This window comes from Phyllostomus hastatus, unplaced genomic scaffold, assembly GCF_019186645.2.
Source record: "Phyllostomus hastatus isolate PE091 unplaced genomic scaffold, TTU_PhHast_1.1 phas_scaffold_200, whole genome shotgun sequence".
Lineage (NCBI taxonomy): Eukaryota > Metazoa > Chordata > Mammalia > Chiroptera > Phyllostomidae > Phyllostomus > Phyllostomus hastatus.
Window position 1 is genome coordinate 11,034,048 of NW_025334016.1, and position 25,537 is coordinate 11,059,584.

Consider the following 25,537-nt stretch of genomic DNA (forward strand, 5'->3'; position numbering starts at 1 on the left):
CCTTTCCTTTATCACCAAACATTTGCCTCTGGAATTTTGCCTAGAGGGCAGCAGCAGGCAGCAGGACCCCAATTGCTGTTCGGTAACAGTTATACATTCAACAAATATTTATTGAGCAGTTTAACACATTCCAGGCACTGGGAATACAGTGGTCAACAGAATGACAAAAGTCCTAATCTTATACGGCTTATTTGCTAGTAGGAGAAATAACATTTTAAAAACAAGATACATAAAGTACATAGTAATTTATAAGTACTAAGGAGGAAAAAAAAAGAAGGGAAGGAGCACTGGTAGCATGTGGAACGTCCTAGAGTATAGCAGTGGTGCAATATTACAGAGCAAGAAAAGAGAAGGTTTTGATGAAAAGAAACTGGTAAATCATCATAAATATAGCAACTTATCTGCTCATCTTCTTGCAGTTATATTCTCTGCCAGTTATTTTGTCCATATTTTTAAAAGCAAAATGTCCACATTTTGATTACTTAAAACAGCGGTACCCAACGTTTTTGGCACCACTGGACAGTTTTAATGGAAGACAATTTTTCCATGGTTGGGGTTGGGGGTAGGGAGAGGGTATGGTTTTGGCATGATTCAAGCACATTACATGCAAACTCACCTTCTGCTGTGCAGCCCAGTTCCCTAACAGGCCCTGACCAGTACAAGTCTATGGCCTGAGGTTGGGGACCCCTGATTTAAACTAACAAAAAAAAAAAAAAAAAAAAAAACACTGTTCATCTCATCATGTGACAAATACGTTGAGAACCCACTCTATGTATAAAGACTATGTAAACCACTAAAGGGCATATACCACATAATAGTGCACAGTGATTTCTGTGCCCTGAGAGTCCATAATCCAATTGAAGGTGAATTGTAGAAAAGAAAACAAAAAACGTTGGATACAGAATTCATCAACCATCCTCCTAGTTATATTACAGCACTGAGGGGTTATAGATATCAGTGAGTAGTCAGGCAGTTGAATGCTGTGAGGGCAGGAAGGTCACCTCACCATCTAGCTGGGTGCTGACAGCAATCTAGTGTAACAGGAAGGAAAGTACACCATGAATAAAATCATGGAATATGGCAAATAAGATATGAACGAGGAAAAAAACAAAGAGAAGTAAAAGAAAACACCAAGGCTTTGAGGTTAGGTGGCTAGTAACATATGGATGCCATTTATGGAAGTGAGAATGTCCAGTAGCAAAGCTGGCATTAAAAACGGAAGATGCTATGTCATCACATACACTCATTCCACAGCATAAGACCTTCAAGGGGAAATGGTCCAAATGATGACACCATTTGCTTCCAAGGAAGAGAATAGGACACATTTCTGTCCAGGGACGAAGGGAGGCCTCTTTTTCAGTTGTCTTCTCCTGGAACTTTTAAATTTTGTATTATGGTGTACCATCTTATTAAAAAATATATTTTCAAAAGTAGTGAGTTTCAAAACTGTGTTGTAGAAATTACATATAGGACTTAAAATAAAAACCTGTAAGCCAGCTATGTAAAAATGATATCTGAAACCATAGACAAGAGAGTAAAAGAAAGTTATCAGGACAAGGATTGGCCCTTTGGTAACTCCATGTTTAAGCAAATTGAGTGAAAGAAGGATGACAAATGGGCAGACAGAAAACCCTTGTATGTGATGGGAAGAGCCTCATTCAAAAATAGTACTAAAAGTATCATGGAATGTACCTGGAATAAGGGAGCAGTAGTAAGGATCTCCATAGATTTAGGGGTAATAGAATGAAGGTTTTCTTCAGAGTTGGCCAGAAAATTTGCCATATGTAGATGTGATTGTCAAATTGTGGGAGTAAACCAGAGGATTAGCTATTTGTGTGCCCAGAAGAGCCTGGGAATCCCCAAACTGCAAGTGATCCACCTGGAATGCACCTGAGATTCATTTAGGGGAAATCTAGTCCATTCTATGGTACCAGCCCAGAAAAAAATCCTGTGAAAAAGAGGAAGAAAAGCAAACCTCCAAAAGTCAGATGGTGAGACCATCCATGCAACCACTAGCTGACTGAAAGGATATAATGCCTTACCTGGGCCAACAGTGGAGAAGGGACAAGCCTATCCCTGCCAAGGAGATAGACCCATCAGCTTTTTCCAGTCTACATGTGAGCATATCATAACCAATTGCCTCTGTTTGTATTGTCCTCTCTAAGCAACCTTCTGATGACAACCCAGGGTTCCCTGCTCCTTGTCTACACAGAGAAAATGCTCTGCTCTGCCTAAATATACATTCTACTATGTTCAACAATAAACTCTCTTATCCTACACTAATAAACTGGCACTCAGGTTTAGGTTTGGGTTCTCTGAGCCTCATTAACATGAGCATAGCCCTGAGAGAGTCACTCAGGCTGCTGACAATTTCAGCTCAGGGGCCAGCAATGTCATTGCTAGAGTCTGGGCCAAGGTACATGCTAACTGTGTGGGTCTTGCAGCTTGCAAGCCTTCTCTGGCAACATCTGTGCCACAGGTCTTAACATCAAACTATAAAAGCATCTGTTTTCCCCATTCTATTTCCCAGTTCTGTGACCCCATCTGGTCACATGGTCATATCTGGCTGCAAGGAAGAAATTCTTCTTTGTAGCAAAACATTTCTCCTAAAATTTCATTACTGTGGAAGAAATATAAAGCAGATACTGGGGGGCAAGTAGCATTATCTGCCATGTTTACTGAATGGATTTTGCTTCAACTCCCTTTTTTCAATATTATGTTTTTGAGAATTACTCATGTTCAAAACATAGAAGTTCATGCATTTTCATTGCTGTTCACTTGTGTGTTGTACATCTTATAAGAGCTCATGTGACAGATCTGGGTTAGAATTCAGAATCTAAATTCTTAATGTGGTATATGTAAAAATAGTATATATTTACAAAATGTTGGGAAATGTGAAATTAGTTACATGCTAAAACTGTATAGATCAGCCTCAGGTACAGTCTGGTTGTTTTATAAAACCTTTACAGTACCCTACAGCAAGCAAGCCAATTAAAGTAGAAACCAACAATGCTAAACTATAAATAGGAGGAATTAAATGGATCTCCTCAAATTTTTTTTATTGTCTTTAAGCATGAAATGGTGTTCTCAGTTTCCTGACAACTGAAACAGAAAGAAAACATTGTGTGCCATTTGATTTGCATCATTTTGATAAAAGGAAATAAACCAGTTAAGAGAAATAAATGTTTGCTTAATCCTAATTCTAAAACAAATCTGTCACATGAGCCCTTACCAAGGTTCAATTAGCAAGAAAGGATAATATCTTTAACAACCAGTTATACAGAAAATGTGCAAGGCTTCTCCAGAAGAATGTTTCCTTGGTTGATCCTTAACAAGTAGGGAATTTAATATTAAAAATTTATTTGCATTCCTGGCTGGTGTGGCTCAATGGATTGAGTGTCGGCCTGCAAACTGAAAGGTTGCAGGTTCGATTCCCAGTCAGAGCACATGCCTGGGTTGCGGGTTTGATCTCCAGTCAGGGCACATACAAGAGGCAACTGCTCAATGTTTCTCTCATACATCAATGTTTTTCTCCTCTTTTTCTCCCTCCCTTACCCTCTCTCTAAAAATAAATAAAATCTTTTTAAAAATTATGTTTAGAGGGTCATGTTAGTGTTCCATGTTCATGTCAACATGGGATTCCTCCCCAGAAGGGAACATCAAGGAGGACCTGACCACTCAGGAAAGGCCAATTCTCCCCCAGACCCCAGTGGCTTCCCTTTGGTGTGGTACTTTTGGAAGCCCTATTATTAGTGACACTGTCATAATAAGGGAATTTTTCTCTTTCCTGTAATTAACTCAAGTTTTTAAACCATTTTGAAGAAGTGAAAACTTACTGGTTATTTCTGTGGGTATTTTTCATGACTGTCAAACATCCAAATATAGTATCTTCCTTTTCATTTTTACTCATATTCAGTAGCTATTTTCTCTAAAACACAGCTTAAATACATTACCCCAATGTTCTTTGCTTCTTCCTATTATTCTAAGTAATTTTCCCCAAACAGAAAAAGTGCATTTTAGTATGTTTAGAGATAATAGTTTCAAATCAATCAGTGCAGGATAAGAAATACTTATTGAATATCAACTTTGTACCAAGGATTTTACTTACAACAGTATCTCTTCAACATTATGAGGCAGATATTATTAACACCACCCTACAGTTAAGAACACTAGATCTTCTAATAACTTGCCCAAGGTCACAAAACTGGTCTGGTCACATAAACTGAGAATTAGGATTCAAACTAATATACTGTATTTTTCAGACCATAAAGACGCATCTAGGTTTTAGAGGAAAATAAAAAAAATTGAAGCAGAAAAATGTGGTAAAATATTTAATAACATAAAAACAGCAGCGTTAACAACCATTATTCCTCCCAAATGTGGGGCGGGGGGGGAGTGCATCTTATAGTCTGAAAAAATACAGACTTCAATTCCAAAACCAGAGTTCTTTCTGCTATTTCCTAATGCCTCCCAGATGACAAATGAATTGTAGGTAAATTTTTTCTCATCTTTATAAATAATGTATGTTCCAATTGTGTAGAACCCCTAAAACTCACCTCAACATAGTCTACTCTCTATAATCTGGCCATAATGGATGCCCTCCAATCTTATTTCATATTATGCTCTACAAGGTCCTCCCTCCTGAATATGATCTGGCAGGTTTCATCATTGCCTCTACCCTTATGGACCACATACTCATTCAACAAATATTTTTTGAGCTCCTACTATATCCCAGGCACTGTTCTAGTCTTTGGAGATACAGATCAGTGAATAAAACAAATGGAAATTCCTACTCTCATGGAACTCCTTTACATTCTTGTAGGAGGATAAAAGCAAGAAAGAAAATAAATAAATAACATATATAAAGAATGTGGTAAGTATTATGGCAAAAAATAAAGCACAGCCTTGGCCAGTGTAGCTCAATGGATTGAGCCTGGGCTATGAACCAAAGCATCACAGGTTCAATTCCCAGTCAGGGCACATGCCTGGGTTGCAGGCCAGTTCCCTAGTGGGGGGCCACATGAGAGGCAACCACACATTGCTGTTTAAAAAAAATAAAGCACAGAAGAGGGTTAAGGAAAGTAATGCAGGGGTATAAGACTGTAATTTTAAAAAGAATTAAAAGAAACACTTGAACAGAAAAACATTATCTAAGGTGGAGGTGTAGGTAGATACACTTTCCTTCTTTGCACAACCCAAAGAAGGATAACAACAAATTTAAAAACAAAAACCAATCAGAACTGCCAGAAAAATCTAACTATATGCAAGTCCGACAACCAAGGAGTTAAAGAAGAAACATTTATCCAGACTGGTAGGAGGACTGGAGATGAGCAGCCGGGGCACAGAGATGTTTGACAAGGTGGCAGACTAGGTGAGCGAGGCAGTGGCTGATGTACCAGGCAGACCCACATTTGCCTGTGGATAAGCTGGGAGGAGCAAATGGGGAGTGAGACAGACCATGCAAAGCAGGGTTCCAGCGCAAGAAAAGAAAACCTCAAAACCTCTGGCAGTAAAGACCTGTAGGGGTTGCAGCAGCAGGAGAGACGCCAAGCTCCACAGGAGAGTTTGCTGGAGAGACCCACAGGGTCCTAGAATGCACACACACCCACCCACCCATGAATCAGCCTAACAAGAGCACAATTTACTTGGGGGCAGTGGGACAAGTGACTAAAGGCCAGCTGAGAGATGAGAAAGTGGCACTGTACTCTCTCTGACCCCTCCCCTACAGCCAGTGCCACAATGCAGAAATGTGGGTTTCCCTGCCCTGGTGAATACCTAAGGATCCACCCCTTACAGTGTAAAAGGTGCACCAAGACAAAGAAACATTGCCCAAATGAAAAAACAGATCAAAGCTCCAAAAACAGAACTAAGCAGTGAAGAGATTACCAATCTATCAGATTCACAGTTCAAAACACTGGTAATCAGGATGCTCACAGACATGGTTGCGTATGGTTGCAAAACAGAGGAAGAAGTGAAGACTATAAAAAGTGAAATAAAGGAAAATGTACAAGGAACCAATAGTGAAAGGAAGAAAATCAATGAATTGGACCAGAAAGAAGAAATAAACATTCAACCAGAATAGAATGAAGAAACAAGAATTCAGAAAAATGAGCACAGGCTTAGGAACCTATGGGACAACCTTAAATGTTCCAACATCCGAATCATAGGGGTGCCAGAAGGAGAAAACAAAGAACAAGAAATTGAAAACTTATTTGAACAAATAATGAAGGAATACTTCTCCAATCTGGTAAAGGAAATAGACTTCCAGGAAGTCCAGGAAACCCAGCCAGTGCCAAAGATATTGGACCCAAAGAGGAACTCACCAAGGCACATTATCATTAAGCTACCTAAGATAAAGATAAAAAGAGAATCTTAAAAGCAGCAAGAGGAAAGGAGACAGTTATCTACAAAGGAGTGCTCATAAGACTATCAGCTGATTTCTCAAAAAAAAAACCTTACAGGCAAGAATGGGTTGGGAAGAAGTATTTGAAGTCATGAGAGGCAAGGACCTCTATCCAAGACTATTCTATTCAGCAAAACTATCATTTAGAATGGAAGGGCAGAGAAAGTGCTTCCCAGATAAGATCAAGTTAAAGGAGTTCATCCTCACCAAGCCCTTATTATATGAAATGTTAAAGGGACTTTTCTAAGAAATAGAAGAAGATCAAAGCTATGAACAGTAAAATGACAACAAACTGACAACTATCAACAACTGAACCTAAAAAAAGAGACCAAAAACAAACTAAGCAAACAACTAGAACAGGAACAGAATCACAGAAATGGAGACCACATGGATGGTTATCAGTGGGGACAGGTAGGGGGAGAATAAGGAAAAGGTACAGGGAATAAGAATCATAAATGGTAGGTAGAAAATAGACAGGGGGAAGTTAAGAATAGGATAGGAAAGGGAGAGAAGCCAAGGAACTTATATGTACAATCCATGGATATGAACTAAGTGGGGGAATGCGGGTGGGAGGATGGGATGCAGGGTGGAGGGGAATAGAGGGGAGAAAAAAATAGGATAACTGTAATAGCATGATCAATAAAACATACTTTAAAAATTAAAATAATGTAAAATATAAAGTTCTTGGCAAATAAACAAAAAAGATGACAAATGTGTCCTGACTAGTGTGGCTCAGTTGGTTGGCCATCGCCTGCAAAGTAAATGGTCACCAGTTTGATTTCCAGTCAGAGTACATATCTGGGTTACAGGTTTGGTCCCTGGACAGGGCACGCAAGAGAGGTAACTGATCGATGTTTTTCACATTGATGTTTCTCTCCCCTCTTTCTCACTCCCTTCCCCTCTCTCTAACAATAAATAAGTAAAACCTTTTAAAAATAAAACTTAAAAGAAAGAATGACTAATGTCACATATACTGTATTTTTCAGCCGTGAGAAGTCTTTTTTTTTTAGAGAGAGAGGGAAGGGAGAGGGGGGAGAGAGAGAGAGAGAGAGAGAGAGAGAGAGAGAGAGAGAGAGAGAGAGAGAGAGAGAGAGAGAGAGAGGGAGAGGGAGAGGGAGAGGGAGAGGGAGAGAGAGAGACAGAGACATCAATGTGCAGCTGATGGGGGTCATGGCCTGCAACCCAGGCATGTACCCTGACTGGGAATCAAACCTGCAACACTTTGGTTCAAAGCCCGCACTCAATCCACTGAGCTATGCCAGCCAGGGAGAAGTTTTTATACACACTACTTAATTTTATTCCTGGCTAAAACCCTCTATGGTAGGCAATGCACATATGAATCTTCTTTTATACATCAGGATGCTGGAATCTACAAAGAGTAAATGATCTGCTTACGTACAAATAGGTACTGAAAGAATAAAGCAGTGACTCAGACCTGAGACTTCGGACTCCTAAAAGAGTGTTCATACGTATAGAACTGGATGTGCAACACATCTGTAAGTGGCTAACTGACAAAGCGAATGTTTGCAGAACCTTAGAGGGCTCTCTGCTTTTCAATAATATCTGGTGAAGATATGCTTAGGTTTAGAGTCCCGAAGCTTATAACAAATGAAAATCAACTAAGAAAGGACTCCCTGTTGCCTGCATTACTTGATGATTAAGACAGGATCCTACCCTGTAAGATAAGTAGCTCTGGCAGAGCACAAGTGCTGCACTAGAGGCAAGTGCTAAGGAAGCACAGAGAAGTAATTACCTTGCCCAAATAAGCTTTCAAACTCCCCACTGATTCATTCAAAAAACACTTGAAATAAACAACTGTGAGGAATTTAAGCCTATATATCATGAAGGTATTCACTCTTCTGGTTCAAAATATCCAGAAGCAAATTGTTGGTCTTACTGACTTACACCCAAACTGGAAGAGGTGATTCAGATAATCAACAGGCAAATAATTCCCAAGTGTCTTTAAAAGACTATTTGGAGCTACTTTGATAATAATTTATTTTTTCTTCTTTTCCTTTTCTTTTTTTTTCCTGTGTAATTCCAGTTCCTTACTGTTTTACAAAGGAGAAACTACTCTGTCCTAAAGTCAGTTGGATTCCAAATAAAGGTAGAAGTCTGACCAAAAGGATAAGGGCTTCCCAGGACAAATCAAAACAAAAATACTAGGCCTGGTCCTCCATCCTGCTCACCTAGTCACATGAGTTACACCAACATGCAGTCACCAGAATAATCTAATTGCATTTCCCCAAAGAAATAATAAAATAATTGGGTAAGGGGAGTGTCATATTCTTGAACTTTGCAGACAGGACCTATGTCATAAAAAGCAAAGCTGCAAGTTCAGTCTATATTCCTGGAAAATACTCAAATGGTACTCCAAGTCCTATAAATGGACATACATGTTATAGACTTTAATTATATAAGAGGCCAAGTGAATAGAAATCCCACTTAGTACTACAAAAATTGCCCTAAAGAGACAGAAGATGGCAGCACCGATAGGTAGGAGCAGAGTCCACTTCCCCCTGTGCATCTGCAGAACACCTAGCTGATCTTCTGAGGAACAGAGTGAACAGCCAATGGTATCTCAGCATATATGAAGATTGGAGGCCAAAACTGTAGAGGGCATTGAAAATTCAGATGGAAATGAGACTGCTTTGGGACAATAAGGTCCCTGGGACCAGTGCAGGGACTAGGGCAGCTGCAGCCCCAGCCCATTGCCCGAGGGGTCTGCTGCAAGATTATTGGGAGAGAGCCAGGTCAACAGCTCCCTCCCCTGCTAAACAAGGTTTGAACATCACCAGGAGGGACCTGTATGCTTGAAGTCACAGGAGAGAATAAGGATGAAGTGGCAAACACACATGGGCAGTGTGCACACTGAGACTGTGGATGCAGGCTGAGAAGAGTTGGGCCATGACGGGCCCTGACCAGAACCTGGTTGGGCCTGGTTGGAGAGTTGGGCTATGTGAAAGGCCAGGCCCTTGTATGGAATGGCAGGCTTGAGCAGGAGGAATTTTTCAAAAAGAAAAAAAAAAAGAGGCACTCAGCAGCTGTTTGGGTAATTCTTCTGGGGCAACCACCCCCGCCTCCCCCTGCTGCTCCAGAGCAGCCTCCACAGCCTGAGCCATGGGCCCACCTCTGCTGTCAGGACAACTGTGCCCCTAACCCTGGCCCCAGCAGTGAAGGGTGCCCAGCTGCACCCACTACCCCAGAGGTGCATCACAGACCCAGCTGCCCCCCAACTGGCCCCTGTTGCTGCCCCTGTGGCTGCGTGCTCACACCAAAACCCCAGGGACATTGGCGACCAAACCCATGGCCCAGTACCAGTCCCACTCCAGCAGCAGATGCCGAATGTCCACACCTGCAGCCCTGAGGGTTGAGCATTGCTGACTCTGCTGCCCCAGCGGCAGAGACCACATGGTCACACCTGAGGCCTGAGGGAAAGTGCATACCCAAACCCCTGGTCCAGAGGCTGCCAGTCCCACCTCAGCAGCAGGGGCCAAGAGCTCCTGTGCGCAGCCACCAGGGCCCAGGAAGAGCGCACCTGACCCCACCATCCAGATGCACCTCACATGCAACCGCACCAATCCCCCCTTAGCTGGCTGTAGGCAGGCAGATGACCAGAACTGGTTTGACTTGTTCAAAGCCAGCAGGAGGCTTCCTTTTTTTCTTTTTTTTCTTTAAATTTCTTCTTCCTTTCTTTCCTTCTTTCCTTTTTTATCCCTTCTTCCTTCCTCCCTTCCTTTCTTTTTTTTAATTCCTTCTTCCTTCCTTCCCTTTTTTTTAAATTCCCACAAGTGGAATGATAAAACCTGGAACTGTGAAAGGACCACAGTAAGACCCAAAGAGGGGTCATCCCAACAACTGAGACAGTGAGACAAATTTGACTTTGCTACTCCAGAGAACTTGCAAGTTATTGTATATTTGTACGATCATGATTTTTCCATTATTTTTACATCTTCTATTTTATTAGTATTTTTTGTATTTCTCTTCTTTCTGTTTAGTCTTCTTTGCTTGGTTTGTTCAATTGCATTGTTTGACTGGTTTCCCTTGTTCTCTCTTACATGGTGTAATTTTAATTTTCCACCTTTCACTTCACTTGTGGTCCAATAGCACACTACTCTAGGTCCTGTACTTCCTGTTCTTGTTATTCAGATCACATAGACTCTATCATATAATTGTTGCTCCATTACTATTGTAATTAATTGCAGTTCCATACTATTGTAAATACTACACAGCACCCCTCTCAGACCTCACTCCACTTCACAGCTTCTGGAACTTCAATACTGCTGTGGTTAAATCTATTCTCTACCACATGGCACCTATTTTTTATCCTTTACTCTCACTTTACCTCATAATCTGACCTCCCACAAGCTCACTGCTTTCAGGATCCAACTCACAAACCCTCCCACTCCCCAACAAGAGGCTTATCTATTTTCCACCCTTTCTAAAAAGTGGCTACTGGGGTGAAATATCATGGTTATCACTATACATACCCAAAGGATTTCCTAACTCTTCTCTATGGGTTGCTACTTTAAATACCATAGAATACATTCCCGCTGTATTAAACCATTTTGCCTTCCACCTCCAACTGAACACAAACAAACAATGGGAAGACAAAGAAACAATCCCCAAATGAAAGGGAAGGAGGAAGCCTCAGAAAGAATGCTAAATGAAATAGAGGCAAGTCAACTATTACATATGGAGTTCAAAGCAATGGTTATCAGGAAGCTCAATGAGCTCACAGAGAACTACTAAAAATTACAGGGAAACTATAATGAACTCACTGCAAACTATATCAACATGAGAAAGGAAATAGAAACTATCAACAAGGGCCAAGACGAAATGAAGAATACAATTTCTGAACTGAAGAACACAGTAGAAGAAATCAAAAGCAGGCTCAGTTAAGCAGAGGATTGGATCAGTAAGCTGGAGAACAAGGTAGAAACACCCAGAAAAAGGAAAAAAAGGGAAGAGACTCAGAAAGAATGAGGAAGCGTTAAGAGAAATGCAGTACAACATGAAACATAATAATATCTGCATAATAGGGATACAAGAAGGAGAAGAAAAAGAGCAAGGGATAGAAAACCTGTCTGAAAAAGTAATGATAGAAAAATTCCCTAATTTGAAGAGAGAAAGTCACACAAATCCAAGAAATACAGAGTCCCAATCAAGAGGAAAACAAAGAGGTTCACATTAAGACACATCATAATTAAAATGGCAAAATTCTAAGACAAAGAGAGAATCCTAAAGGCAGCAAGGGAAAAACAGGAAGTAACATACAAGGGAGTCCTGATAAGGCTAGCAGCTGACTTCCCAATGGAAACACTCTGAGCCAGAAGAGAATGACAAGAAATATTCCAAGTAATGAAAACCAGAGGCCTGCAACCAAGACTACTTTATCCAGCAAGGCTCTCAATTAAAATAGAAAGCCAAATAAGCAGCTTCCTGGACAAAAGAAGCCCCAAAGAATATATCTCCTCCAAACCACTTCAAGGCATGCTAAACGATCTGCTTTAAGAACAGGAGGAAAAACAGTGAGAGAGAGAGGAACACAGGTATGAAAAATGGCAATGAATAAGTACCTATCAATAATAACATTGAATGTAAATGGATTAAATGCCCCAATCAAAAGATGTAGAATAGCAGAAATGATAAGAAACCATGACCAACACATATGTTGCCTACAAGAGATGCACCTCAGAACAAAAGACTTAACACAGACCTAAAGTGAAGGACTGGAAACAAATATTCCAGGCAAATGGACAAGCAAAAAAAAAGCTGGAGTAGCAATACTCATATCAGACAAAATGACTTCAATAAAAAAAGAACCATAAAAAGGGACCCAGAAGGTAATTTCATAATGCGCAAGGGAAGAATGCATCGAGAAGACATCAACATTGTAAATATATATGCACCCACCATAGGAGCACCTAAATACATAAAGAAAATCTTGGAGGACTTCAAGAAAGATACTGACAGCAACACAGTAATATTAGGTGACTTTAACACCCAGCTGTCAAAAATGGATAGATCTTCCAAACGAAGTATCAACAAAGATATTGTGGCATTGAACAATGCCCTAGATCAAATGGACTTAACTGATTGTGTGTGTGTGTGTGTGTGTGTGTGTGTGTGTGTGTGTGTCTGTGTGTGTGTAGAGAGAGAGAGTGCCTTTCATCCCAAAGAAGCAAAATACAAATTCTTTTCAACTGCACACAGAACACTGTCAAAGATAGACCACATGACAGGACACAAAATAAGCCTCAACAAATTCAAAAAAATTGAAATCATATCAAGCATTTTCTCTGACCACAAGGGACTAAAACTAGAAACCAACCTCAAGAAAAAAAACCAAAACATTCAAACTCATGAAGATTGAATAGCATGTTATTAAAAAATGAATGGGAGACTTCTGGCCAATATGGAGGCGTAGGTAGACACACTGTGCCTCCTCGTACAACCAAAATAAGCACAAGAACAATTTAGAAACAAAATAGCAACCAGAACTGACAGAAAATTGAACTGTATGGAAGTCCGACAACCAAGTTAAAATAGGCACATTCATCCAGACAGGAAGGAGGGGCAGAGTTGGCAGCGGGGCAAAGCGGTATCACGGCAAAAAAAAAAAACAGTGGCACCAGGCACACAAGGCAGCATCTGACAAACCCCGGGCATGCAAGACAGCAGCAGTTGGACCCTGAGTGTGGGGTGGCAATGGGCAGACCCAGCAAGGTGGCAATTATGAAGCAGGGCACGGCATACAAGGCGGCTGGCTGACCAGGTGGTACCACATTTGCACGCACAGATAAGTCAGGTGAAACTGGGGAGCAAGAAAGACCACGCAACCCAGGGTCCCAGCATGGGGAGATAGAGCCTCAAAACACCTATTGAAAACACCTGTGGGGGCTGAGGTGTTGGAGAGACTCTCAGTATCACAGGAGAGTTTGTTGGAAAGATCAACAGGGTCCTAGATTGTAAACAAGCCCACCCACACGGGAATCAGCACCAGAAGGGCCTAGTTTGCTTTGGAAAAACAGTGGAAGGGACTGAAATCTGACAGAGAGCGGAGCAAGTGCCATTGTTCCCTCTTGGACCCCACCAGCAAATAAAATGTCACAACCCAGTGACTGGGTTGCCCACCCTGGTGAATACCTAAGGCTCCAACACTCATACATAACACTGAGAAAAAAACAAAAAAAAAAATGGCCCAAATAGAAGAACAGATCAAAGCTCCACAGCAGATACAACTAAGCGACAAAAAGACAGCCAACCTATCAGATGCACAGTTCAAAGCAGTGGTGATCAGGATGCTCACAGAATTGGTTGAATTTGGTCACAAATTAGATGAAAAATGAAGGCTACGCTAAGTGAAATGAAAGAAAATGCACAGGGAACCAATAGTGATGGGAAGGAAATTGGGGCTCAAATCAATGGAGTGCACCAGAAGGAGGAAAGAAACAACCAATCAGAAAAGAATGAAGAAACAAGAATTCAAAAAATGAGGAGAGGCTTAGGAACCTCCAGGACATCTTTAAACATTCCAACATCCGAATTATAGGGGTACCATAAGGGGAAGAGGAAGAGCAACAAATGCAAAAATTATTTGAACAAATAATAAAGGAGAATTTCCCCAATCTGGCAAAGGAAATAGACTTCCAGGAAGTCCAGGAAGCTCACAGAGTCCCAAAGAAGTTAGACCCAAGCAGGAACACACCAAGGCACATCATAATTACATTACCCAAGATTAAAATGAAGGAGAGAATCCTAGAAGTAGCAAGAGATAAGGAGACAGTAACCTACAAAGCAGTTCCCATCAGACTGTCAGCTGATTCCTCAAAAGAGATCTTGCAGGCAAAAAGGGGCTGGAAAGAAGTATTTGAAGTCATGAAAGGCAAGGACCTACATCCAAGATTACTCTATCCAGAAAAGCCTTCATTTAGAATGGAAGGGCAGATAAAGAGCTTCCCAGATAAGGTAAAGTTGAAGGAGTTCATCATCAGTAAGCCCTTATTATATGAAATGTTAAAGGGACTTATCTAAGAAAAAGAAGATAAAAAACATGTATAGTAAAATAGCAAACTCACAATTATTAACAACCACACCTAAAACAAAAACAAAAACAAACTAAGCAATTAACTAGAACAGGGACAGAACCACACAAATGGAGATCACAGGGAGGGTTAGCAACAGAGGTGTGGGAGAAGGAGAAAGGGGGAAAAGGTACAAAGAATAAGTAGCATAGATGGTAGGCAGAAAATAGACAGGGGGAAGGCAAGAACAGTATGGGAAATGTAGAGGCTAAAGAACTTATGACGCATGGACATGAACTAAAGGGGGAGAATGTGGGTGGGAGAGGTGTGCAGAGTGGAGGGGAATGAAGGGGGTAAAATGAGACAACTGTAATAACATAATCAATAAAATATATTAAAAAAGAAAAAATAAATGGAACAAGAATGAAATTAGGGAAGAAATTAAAAAGTTTCTGGAACCAAACGAAAATGAATTCACAACAACCCAAAACTTGTGGCACACAAAAAAGTAGTCCTAAGATGGAAGTTCACAGCAATACAGGCCCACCTAAATAAGATAGAAACATTTCAAACAAACAACCTAACCCTATGCCTACAAGAACTCAAGGAACAACAAAGACAGCCAAGAGCAAGTAGAAGGAAAGAAATAACCAAGATCAGAGCAGATATAAATGACATAGAGACTAAAAGCACAATTCTAAATATCAATGAATCCAGGAGCTGGTTCTTTGAAAAGATAAACAAAATCAACAAGCCTTTAAGCAGGCTCATCAAGAAAAAAAGAGAGGACCCAAATAATCACAATCAGAAATGAAAGAGGAAAGATTATAACTGATACCACAGAAATACAAAGGACTGTAACTACGAACAACTGTATGGCAAGGAATTTGAAAACCTAGGTGAAATAGACAAATTTCTAGAAAAACATAATCTTCCAAAACTCAGTGAAGAAGAAGCAGACAGCCTGAACAGACCAATAACAGCAGATGAAATGGAAGCAGTAATCAAAAAACTCCTGGCACACAAAACACTGGACTGTATGGTTTCAAAGGAGAATTCTACAAAGCATTTAAGGAAGAGCACACTCCTATCCTTTACAGACTATTCCAAAATATCGAAAATGATGTAAGATTCTCAAACTCTTTTTATGAAGCTAGCATCATCCTAAACCCAAAACCTGATAAAGACACAACAAAGGAAGAAAATTTCAGGCCAATATCGCTGATGAACATAGATGCTAAAATCCTCAACAAGACATTGGCAAACCGCATCCTACAATACATTAAAAACATCATATACCATCACCAAGTGGTATTCATCCCAGGAATGCAAAAACGGTTCAATATTTGCAAATCAATAAATGTAACACATCTCACAAATGAAACAAAAGACAAAAATTGCACGATCATATCAATTGATGCAGAAAAAGCATTTGATAAGGTACAGCACCCATTTATGATAAAAACACTCAGCAAAGTGGGAGTAGAGGGAACTTTCCTCAATATAATAAAGGCCATATATGAGAGACCTACAGCCAACATCATACTCAATGGGAAAAAACTAAAATCTTTTCCACTAAGATCAGGAACAAGAAAAGGTTGTCCACTTTCACCACTTCTATTCAACATAGTATTGGAAGTTTTAGCTACAGTGATGAGATAAGAAAAGGAAATAAAAGGCATCCAAGTTGGAGAGGAAACAAAACTGTTATTGTTTGCAAATGACATGACAGTGTACACAGAAAATCCTATAGACTCCACCAAAAAACTGCTTGGCCTAATAAATGAATTTGGCAAAACAGTGGGATACAAAGTCAATATCCAAAAATCAAAGGCATTTTTGTATACCAACAATGAAACAGCAGAAGCAGAAATCAAGAAAAAAATCCCATTGAATATAGCAAAATGAAAAGTAAAATACCTAGGAATAAACCTAACCAAGGAGGTAAAAGACCTGTACTCAGAAAACTACACAACACTGAAGAAAGAAATCAAGGAAGACACAAACAAATGGAAACATACACTGTGTTCATGGATTGGAAGAACTAACATCATGAAAATGTCCATACTATACAAAGCAATTTACAGATTCAATATAATCACTATTAAAGTACCCATGGCATATTTCACAGACATAGAACAAACACTTCAAAAATGTATATGGAACCATAAACGACCCTGAATAGCTGCTGCAATTTGGACAAAGAAGAGCAAAGAAGGAGGGATCACAATACCTGATACCAAACTGTATGAAAAGGCCACTGTAATCAAAACAGCCTGGTACTGGTATTAAAGCAGGCACATACCAATGGAACAGAACAGAGAGCCCAGAAATAAACCCAAGTCTCTATGGTCAATTAATATTCAACAAAGGGAGCAGCAACATAAAATGGAGTAAAAATAGCCTCTTCAACAAATGGTGTTGGGAGAACTGGACAGCTACATGGAAAAAAAAATGAAACTTGAGCACCAACTTACACCATACACAAAAATAAATTCAAGGTGTATAAAATAATTAAATACAAGTCGTGACACCATTAAAGTTTTAGAGGAGAACATAGGCAGGAAAATCTCAGATATTACATGCAGCAATATTTTCATTGATATGTCCCCTAGAGCAAGGGACATAAAGAAAAGAATAAACAAATGGGATCTCATCAAAATAAAAAACTTCTGCAATGGCTAAAGATAACAGTATTAAAATGAAGAGAACCAACCGTATGGGAAAACATATTTGTCAATAATACCTCAGACAAGGTATTATTTCATCTCCAAAATATATTAAAAAACTCACACAACTCCACTCTAAGAAAACAAGCAACCCAATTAAAAAATGGGCAAAGGGCCCTGGCTGGCGTAGCTCAGTGGATTGAGCGCGGGCTGGGAACCAAAGTGTCGCAGGTTCGATTCCCAGTCAGAGTACATGCCTGGGTTGCAGGCCATGACCCCCAGCAACCACACATTGATGTTTCTCTCTCTCTCTCTCTCTCTCTCTCTCTCTTTCTCTCTCTCTCTCTCTTTCTCCCTCCCTTCCCTCTCTAAAAATAAATAAATAATCTTTTTAAAAAATGGGCAAAGGACTTGAACAGACACTTCTCAAAGGAGGACATACAGAGTTTGTTGATTTGTTTACATCATAAACAAATCAACAAACAACGAACGTTAGAGAGGATGTGGAGAAAAGGGAACCCCAGTGCACTGTTGGTGGGATTGCAGATTGTTGCCACCACTGTGAAAACAGTATGGAATTTCCTCGGAAAACTAAAAATGGAACTGCCTTTTGACCTGGCAATTCCACTGCTAGGATTATATCCTAAGAACCCTGAAACAGTAATCCAAAAGAACCTATGCACCCCAATGTTCATAGCAGCACAATTTACAATAGCCAAGTGCTGGAAGCAGCCTAAATGCCATCAGCAAATGAGTGTATCAAAAAACTATGGTACATTTACGCAATGGAATTGTATGCAGCAGAGAGAAAGAAGGGGCTCCTACCCTTTTTGACAGCATGGATGAAACTGGAGAGTACTATGCTAAGTGAAATAAGCCAGGTAGTGAGGGACAAATACCATGACCTCAACTTTAACTGGAACATAATCAACAAAAGAAAATAGCACACAAAATATAACCAGCGACATAGAAATTAAGAACAATTTGACAGTAACCAGAGGGGAGGTGGGAGGGGTTAATGAGGGGAACTGTTTTCAGGAACTACTATGAGGGACACATAGACAAAACTGGGGGGGAGAATGGAAGCAAGGGGGGAAGGTGGGTTTGTCTGGGGTGGGGGAGGGAGTGGTTGGAGGGAAATGCAGACAACTGTAATTGAACAACAATAAAATAAGTATTAAAAATAATAATAATTTTTAAAATTGCCCTAATATTTCTTTTGGCAATTTCTATTCTGTTTGGGTAGTAAAGTGTTAAAGTCATTAAGGAAAAAATACTGTTCAAGGAGGTCTAAGCAGTCCTTCTCTTAAATATCCTAACAAACAGTGAAGTAGGGTCATCCAAAATCTTCATTCTTCTTAGAAACATACTTTGTTTATCCAACTGATTAAAATGACTTAAAGTAAAAATATAAATCCAGGTAGAACATCAGTGAACACAATAATAAAAAGGACAGAAAAAAAGCCATAATCAACCAAAGAAATTACCTGAAGAAAACCACACAAAATTAACTTAAAATTGTGCACTTTTGAAGCACAAAACAAGAGCAAAAATGAGAAACATGAGACTAAACATGAGTTTCCTATTCTAGCTTAAGGCTTGATAAATTAAAAACCTATTTTTTATGTGCTCTAAGAATCAGTGGCAGGGTTTTATGGAAATTAGGAGGGGAACCACTCAGATCAACAATAACCCTAACATTTTCTACAAAATACCAAGGCATTCCACATATAAGTAGCCCTCAGAGAATACTATAAACATAATGTTAGTTTGATTCTATAAGGACAATTCTGGGGGTGGAATATTGGAGGGCAAAATAATATGGTCCATTTACCATTACCAGATTTTTCTGACTGAAATTATTTTCTTTTTACTTTTTCCAGTATATTTTATTGATTATGCTATAACAGTCATCCCATTTTCTCTCTCCCATTTATTCCCCTCTGCCCTGCAACACCCTACCCACCAGCATTTGCCCACCTTAGTCCATGTCCATGGGTCGTACATATAAGTTATTTGACCTCTCCATTTCCTATACTGTTCTTAACCTCCCCCTATCTATTTTGTACACACCAATAATTCTTCTTATTCCCTGTACCTTTTCCTCCATTTTCCACCCACCACCTCCCCGCTGACAACCCTCCATGGGATCTCCATTTCTCCATGGGATCTCCATTTCTTTGATACTGTTTCAGTTCTCATTGTTTGCTTAGTTTTTGCTTTTGTTTTGCTTTGGTTCAGAGGTTGATAGTTGTCAATTTGTTGTCATTTTACTGTTCATAGCTTTGATCTTCTTCTATTTCTTAGAAAAGTCCCTTTAACATTTCATATAATAAGGGCTTGTTGAGGATGAACTCCTTTAACTTGATCTTATCTGGGAAGCACTTTCTCTGCCCTTCCATTCTAAATGATAGCCTTGCTGGATAGAGTAATCTTGGATGGAGGTCTTTGCCTTTCATGACTTCGAATACTTTTTGCCAGCCCCTTCTTGCTTGTAAAGTTTCTTTTGAGAAATCAGCTGATAGTCTTATGGGAACTCCTTTGTAGGTAACTCTCTGCTTTTCTCTTGCTGATTTCAAGATTCTCTCCTTATCTTTAATCTTGGCCACTGTAATTATGATGCACCTTGTGTGCTTCCTTGGGACTTTTGGAGCTTCCTGGATTCCCTGGAAGTCTACTGCCTTTGCCAGATTGGGTAAGTTCTCCTTCACTATTTTTTTCAAATAAGTTTTCAATTTCTTGCTCTTTGTCTTCTCCTTCTGGCACCACTATGATTCAGATGTTGGAATGTTTAAAGTTGTCCTGGAGGTTCCTAAGCCTCTCCTTATTCTTCTGAATTCTTGTTTCTTCATTCTATTCTGGTTGAATGTTTATTTCTTCCTTCTGGACTAAATCGTTGATTTGAGTCCCGGTTTCCTTTCCTTCACTGTTGGTTCCCTATACATTTTCCTTTATTTCACTTTGCATAGCCTTCACTTTTTCCTCTATTTTGCAACCATACTCAACCATTTCTGTGAGCACCCTGATTACCAGTGTTTTGAACTCTGCATCTGATAGGTTGGCTCTTTGTCACTTAGTTGTTTCTCTGGAGTTTTGATCTGTTCTTTCATTTGGGCCATATTTCTTTGTCTCAGCATGCCTGTTATGTTGTAAGAGATGGATCCTTAGGTATTAGCCAGAGTGGAGCACACCACATTGCTGTGCTGTGGCATTGTCTGTAGAGGAGAAGGGGTCAGAGGGGAACAATGCCACTTGCTCAGCAATCATCCCACTTTCAGTCATTTACCCCACTACCAACAAGGAAATTGAGCCTTTCTGGTGCTGATTCCCAGGTCAGTGGGTTTGTGTATGTTCTAGGACCCAGTGGGTCTCTCCAATTAACTCTCCTGTGAGGATGGGAGTTTCTTCCACTGCTGCAACCCCCACAGGTTTTTACCACCAGAGGTTTTGAGGCTTTCTTTTCCTGTGCTGGAACCCTGGGTTGCATGCTCTGTCTTACTCCCCAGTTATTCTTCCCAATTTATCTGCACACAAATGTGGGACTATCAGCCGCTGTCTCCCCAGCCCAGTTTGTACACTGCCACCTTGCAAATCCTCTCTGCCCAGGTTGCCCATCTCTGCCCCTTCTGCCAGTCTGGGTGATTGTTTCTTTAACTCCTTGATTTTCAAACTTCCATCCAATTCAATTTTCTGAAAGTTCTGGTTGCTTTTGTTTTTAAATTTTTTGTTGTCCTTCTTTTAGTTGTGCAAGGAGGCAAAGTGTATCTACCTACACCTATATCTTGGCTGGAAGCCTGACTGAAATTATATTTGAAGAATTAATAATATATTCTTTAAGAACATTTCTTTCTCAAATACCAAAATTTTCAGCCAGGTTTCTGACAGGAACCAGATAAATGACCAATGTGACTAAGGTCATTAATGAGGACCTCAGTAAGCTGGCAATTTAATAACTCTGTAAACTACAGCTCCAGGTGTGTTCATTATAAAGATATTTGTTATAAACAATCAAAGATCCTGATATGTAAATTCTTGCCTTCCAAAGAGAAGTTCTAAAATCACAAACAAGAGTTTCCTCAGAAAGCACATGAGAAATTACTTGAGAAATTACTTGATTCAAGCATGTGGTACCACTAAGTGGGCAACTCATCACCCTCACATCTTGTCCTTTCCCAGTGCTGCCAACTGTGTTGATTATCTTAGTGATCCAATTTGAAGATAAAATTTAACTTTGAGTTGACTGTACAAAATTCTAGGAAATAATTTTTGTCCCTACTAGAATTTAATATAATAGTCTGCTTAGATTCAACAGCTCTAATAGATAAGGTTCTTTCTACTTCTAAAATTGAGTAATTAATGAGACTTGCCAGAGACTTTATTAACAATTCTCTCAAATGGTAGAGAACACACAAGATGTGTCTTCACTTTACCAAGCTAATCATCCAGGAGAAGACTGTAATTTTCAAAGATGCAATAGTTCCTTTCGGTCATGCTATAGAAATAAACACTTCAAGAGAATAAGAGCCGAGGGAAATGGCACACCCCTCAGCCTCTAGTTTTTCTAGCTTCCAAAGCTAGGAGCAAATGGTTCTCTTTTTAAAAATTCATCCAGCCCTGGGTGGTGTGGTACAGTGGATTCAGCACAAGCCTGTGAACCAAAGGGTTGCTGGTTAGATTCCCAGTTAGGGCATATGCCTGGGTTGTGAGCCAAGTCCCCAGTAGGAGGTGCACAAAAGGCAACCACACATTGATGTTTCTCTCCCTCTCTTTCTCCCTCCCTTCCCCTCTGTCTAAAAATAAATAAATAAAATCTTTAAAAGCATTCATCCATTAAGTTTCCAAGACATAAATAAATTTGCTTTGAAATTCAGTTTCCATAGAGACATCTTCAGATGCTGCACAGTTTTAAATTAGTATAATTATCACAACACAGCCTGGCTTCTGAAGTTAAGGCCAAGAACTGAGAAATGACCTTCCCTCCATGCTTCCCCACCAGCCCACCAAAGACTATGGAAACTCTCATGCAACCTATCTTTGAGCAATCATGACCCAAGCAATCAAAGATCATGCCTTTATGGACATTACAGTCCAGTGCAGGTAGGGAAGAGTAGCTACAAATAAGTAAACAAAAAGAAGAGATGATTATACTAATATATTGTTGTAAATGCAGTTAATGAAAGCAGTTGGTAACATTCATCAGCAAGAAGCAATTTTTTACACCTGCTTCCCACATCCTCAATCAACATATAACTTCATAGTCTGAACTATTCATCCTATAAACACTAGAATAAACATGGGCTTCCTATTGTAGTCTAAGTGTTAATAAACCAAAAATCTATTTTGATGATTCTGTGCTTTAAGAAAAACTTGTCTTTATTTTTTTGTTGCTCATGGTGGTGTGGACTGGATACCAGTGACAACAATAGCTTTAATTTTACTTTGCCTCAAAATGCAAAAGTGTTCCACACATAAGTAGCCTATGAATATGGGTTTCAAAATAAACATAAAGCCTTCACTTAGAGTTTCATTATGTTTTAGAATTGTCACTGCCTTAATTTCTAACCATTTGTCCTCCTAACAAGGGGAAAATACCTATTTGTTCATAGCTTTTATAAATATAAATGCAGTGATCTATGGCTTTTTGAAAAAACACTTTGTCTCTGTGACAATGTTTGTTAATCTAACTAATAGAGTTATTTGCAGAAAAATGGAGCACAATAGAGTTTTTCCTGTACAAGAACTGTTTCCTCCCCAAACCATACTTACTTGAATTATTCTAAGATTTATAAAAACTAAACTTCAGTGAAGCAAGAAAAGAGTTTTATCAACCCCATTTATGATGTTTAATTTAAGTAATACACATAAAGAATTGCACTATTAAGGAAAGTAATCAAATAAGATGTGAATGATGGTGAGAGGGTTCAGGGGCTGTGGCTCCCAATGTGCCCACAGCTGAACCTGCTCCAGAGAGTCCTAAAGGCATGCCGGCCATGCTGCTGGGGCTGCCCAAGGGTACCCAGGCACCCAAATTGGCTAAACACTTATGCCTGCCATATGGCTACTGGGGAAAGCCTGAGGGCCATGGTGGCTTCTGGCTCAGAGCTGGGGAAAAAAGCTGACAACAATTATGGATACCAGAAAACTGGTGAGCAATGAAGTGGTAGTGGAACTTATGGAGAAAAATTTGGACAGCCCTCCATGCAAAGATGTGTTTCTTCTAGATACCTTCCCTTAGACTGTGAGCCAGGCAGAAATGCTTGACGACTTCATGGAGAAGAAGATAGAGAGGCTTGATCCTGTGATTAAATTCTGCATCCCAGACTCTGCTAAATCAAAGAATCACAGGAAGGCTTATTCACCACCTAAGGGCTGTTCCTACCATGAGAAGTTCAACCCCTCAAAGGAACCCATCAAAGATGGCATCACTGGGGAACTCTTGGTCCACCTATCAGATGATAATGAGAAGGCCTTGAAAATCTGCCTGGAGACCTACCATACTCAGACTACCCTGCTGGTAGAGTACTACAGGAAAAAGAAGATTCCCTCTGCCAGTGATGCATCCCAGACCACTGATGTTGTGTTTGCAAGCCTCCTACCAATATTCTACAAAGGGAAATCCTAGAAACAGAAGGTCAGATAAGACTACGCCACTGTTCATCACCCCATGGCATGACCCCTGCTCTTAGGTGCTGGGTAGATGGGAGGGGTGGACAAGGTAATGATGGAGAGTGAAGGGTGTTGAGAGGCTTAAGAAAAATATTGGAATAACCCTGGCTGGTGTAGCTCAGTGGATTGAGTGTGGGCTGCGAACCAAAGTGTCGCAGGTTCGATTCCCAGTCAGGGTACATGCCTGGGTTGCAGGCCATGACCCCCAGCAACCATACATTGATGTTTCTCTCTCTCCCTCTTTCTCCCTCCCTTCCCTCTCTAAAAATAAATAAACAAAATCTTTTTTAAAACATTGGAATAACAGTAGTGTTGTAATGAAGCAATTTCTTTTACATACAGGAATGTTAAAAAGTATGAATAATTAATTTTTAAAAAACTGATTGAAGGGTATATGTAGAAATATGGAGGTGCAGTACTATTTCTAAGAAATCAAGTTTTCATTTACTCTGGATTAGTAATCATAACTTTTTAATTTTTTAATGTTGTTCAATGACAGTTGTTCCTCCCTCTCGCATATTTAACCCTCCCCCTGCCATTTTCCTTGTCCATGGTCTTTTATACATGTTCCTTGACTTCATCCTTCACCCTTTCCCCCCCATTATCCCCTCCCATCTCCCCTCTGGTTACTGTCACCTTGTTCTTAATTTCAGTGTTTCTGGTTATATGTTGCTTGCTTGTTTGTTTTGTTGATTAGGTTCCACTTATAGGTGAGATCATATATTTGTCTTTCACCACCTGGCTTATTTCACTTAGCATAATACTCTCCAGTTCCATCCATGCTGTCACCAAGGGTTGGAGCTCCTTCTTTCTTTCTGCTACATAGTTAAAGTCAGCACCCTGAATCCTCAGCTTTTATCTCAGAACCTCATGAGTTGCCAGGCCAGGAATGCAGGAAATCAAACTATTGTGCTATAGTTTGGGACTGTGAGAGTTTGATTACTGACCCACACCATGAAATACATAAATCAACTCAACATTTGAAAGAGATACAGGGTATGCTCATGGGGGCAGTGGTTCAGAACATCAAGTTTACAGGAGTCATAGGGACGATGAGGCAGGCTGGTCTCACTCCCTTCCCGACTTACTACTGATTTACTACTCCACCTGTTCTCATGGGTAAGCACTTAGCAACCACCCAGTGTGTGCCACAGTCCTATGCTCATGCCTTCTTTCATCAATGATGTGTGAAGGGACCCTTTAAATAAATGAGCAGGTGGCCTAAGCAACATCATCCAAAGATTGTCCTTCCTGTCATCAAATCAAGTGACTGGTATCACTTGACAGCACTGTGATGCATTTTCAATGAGGTGCTTTTAACTGACCAAATGCTACTTTGTTTGGCCCTTAAAGCAACAAAGTATGTAAAAGCTTGGAGAGAGAGAGGGGAGGGCAGGGGAGGGAGGGGAGCAGAGGAGAAGATAGATATGAATACTGATTCACAACTATGTATACCAATGAAATCATTTAAAAAGATGTTAAGTAGGTGGTTTGAAAGCTCCAAAACTTTGGCAAAATTACTCCTTCTTTGTGCATACAGGTCATCATAACAATGAGGATGCAATTTACTAGATGCCATACAAGGATTCTGCTGTGAGCTCAAAGCAGAGTTGTAGGGGAAAGCTCCAGAAGATTCTTCCTTCATAAGCAGGTATTCTGTTGTGTTAGGCCACTGCATGGAAACAACTGTCACTGACAGCTTCAGTCACAGAATGCTTCATTCAGTACAAAATATGGCAATGAAAATACCAACAACTTGATTGATATATTTC

General features: G+C 40.0%; 1 protein-coding gene and 1 pseudogene across 2 annotated transcripts in view; one reads left to right on the forward strand and one right to left on the reverse strand.

Annotated features, from left to right (window-relative positions):
- The window catches only part of SLC9A7 (solute carrier family 9 member A7), a 161,337-nt gene that overhangs the window by 98,314 nt on the left and 37,486 nt on the right, over window positions 1–25,537 (reverse strand). The window lies entirely within an intron of this gene.
- LOC123832659 lies at window positions 296–23,721 on the forward strand (annotated as a pseudogene).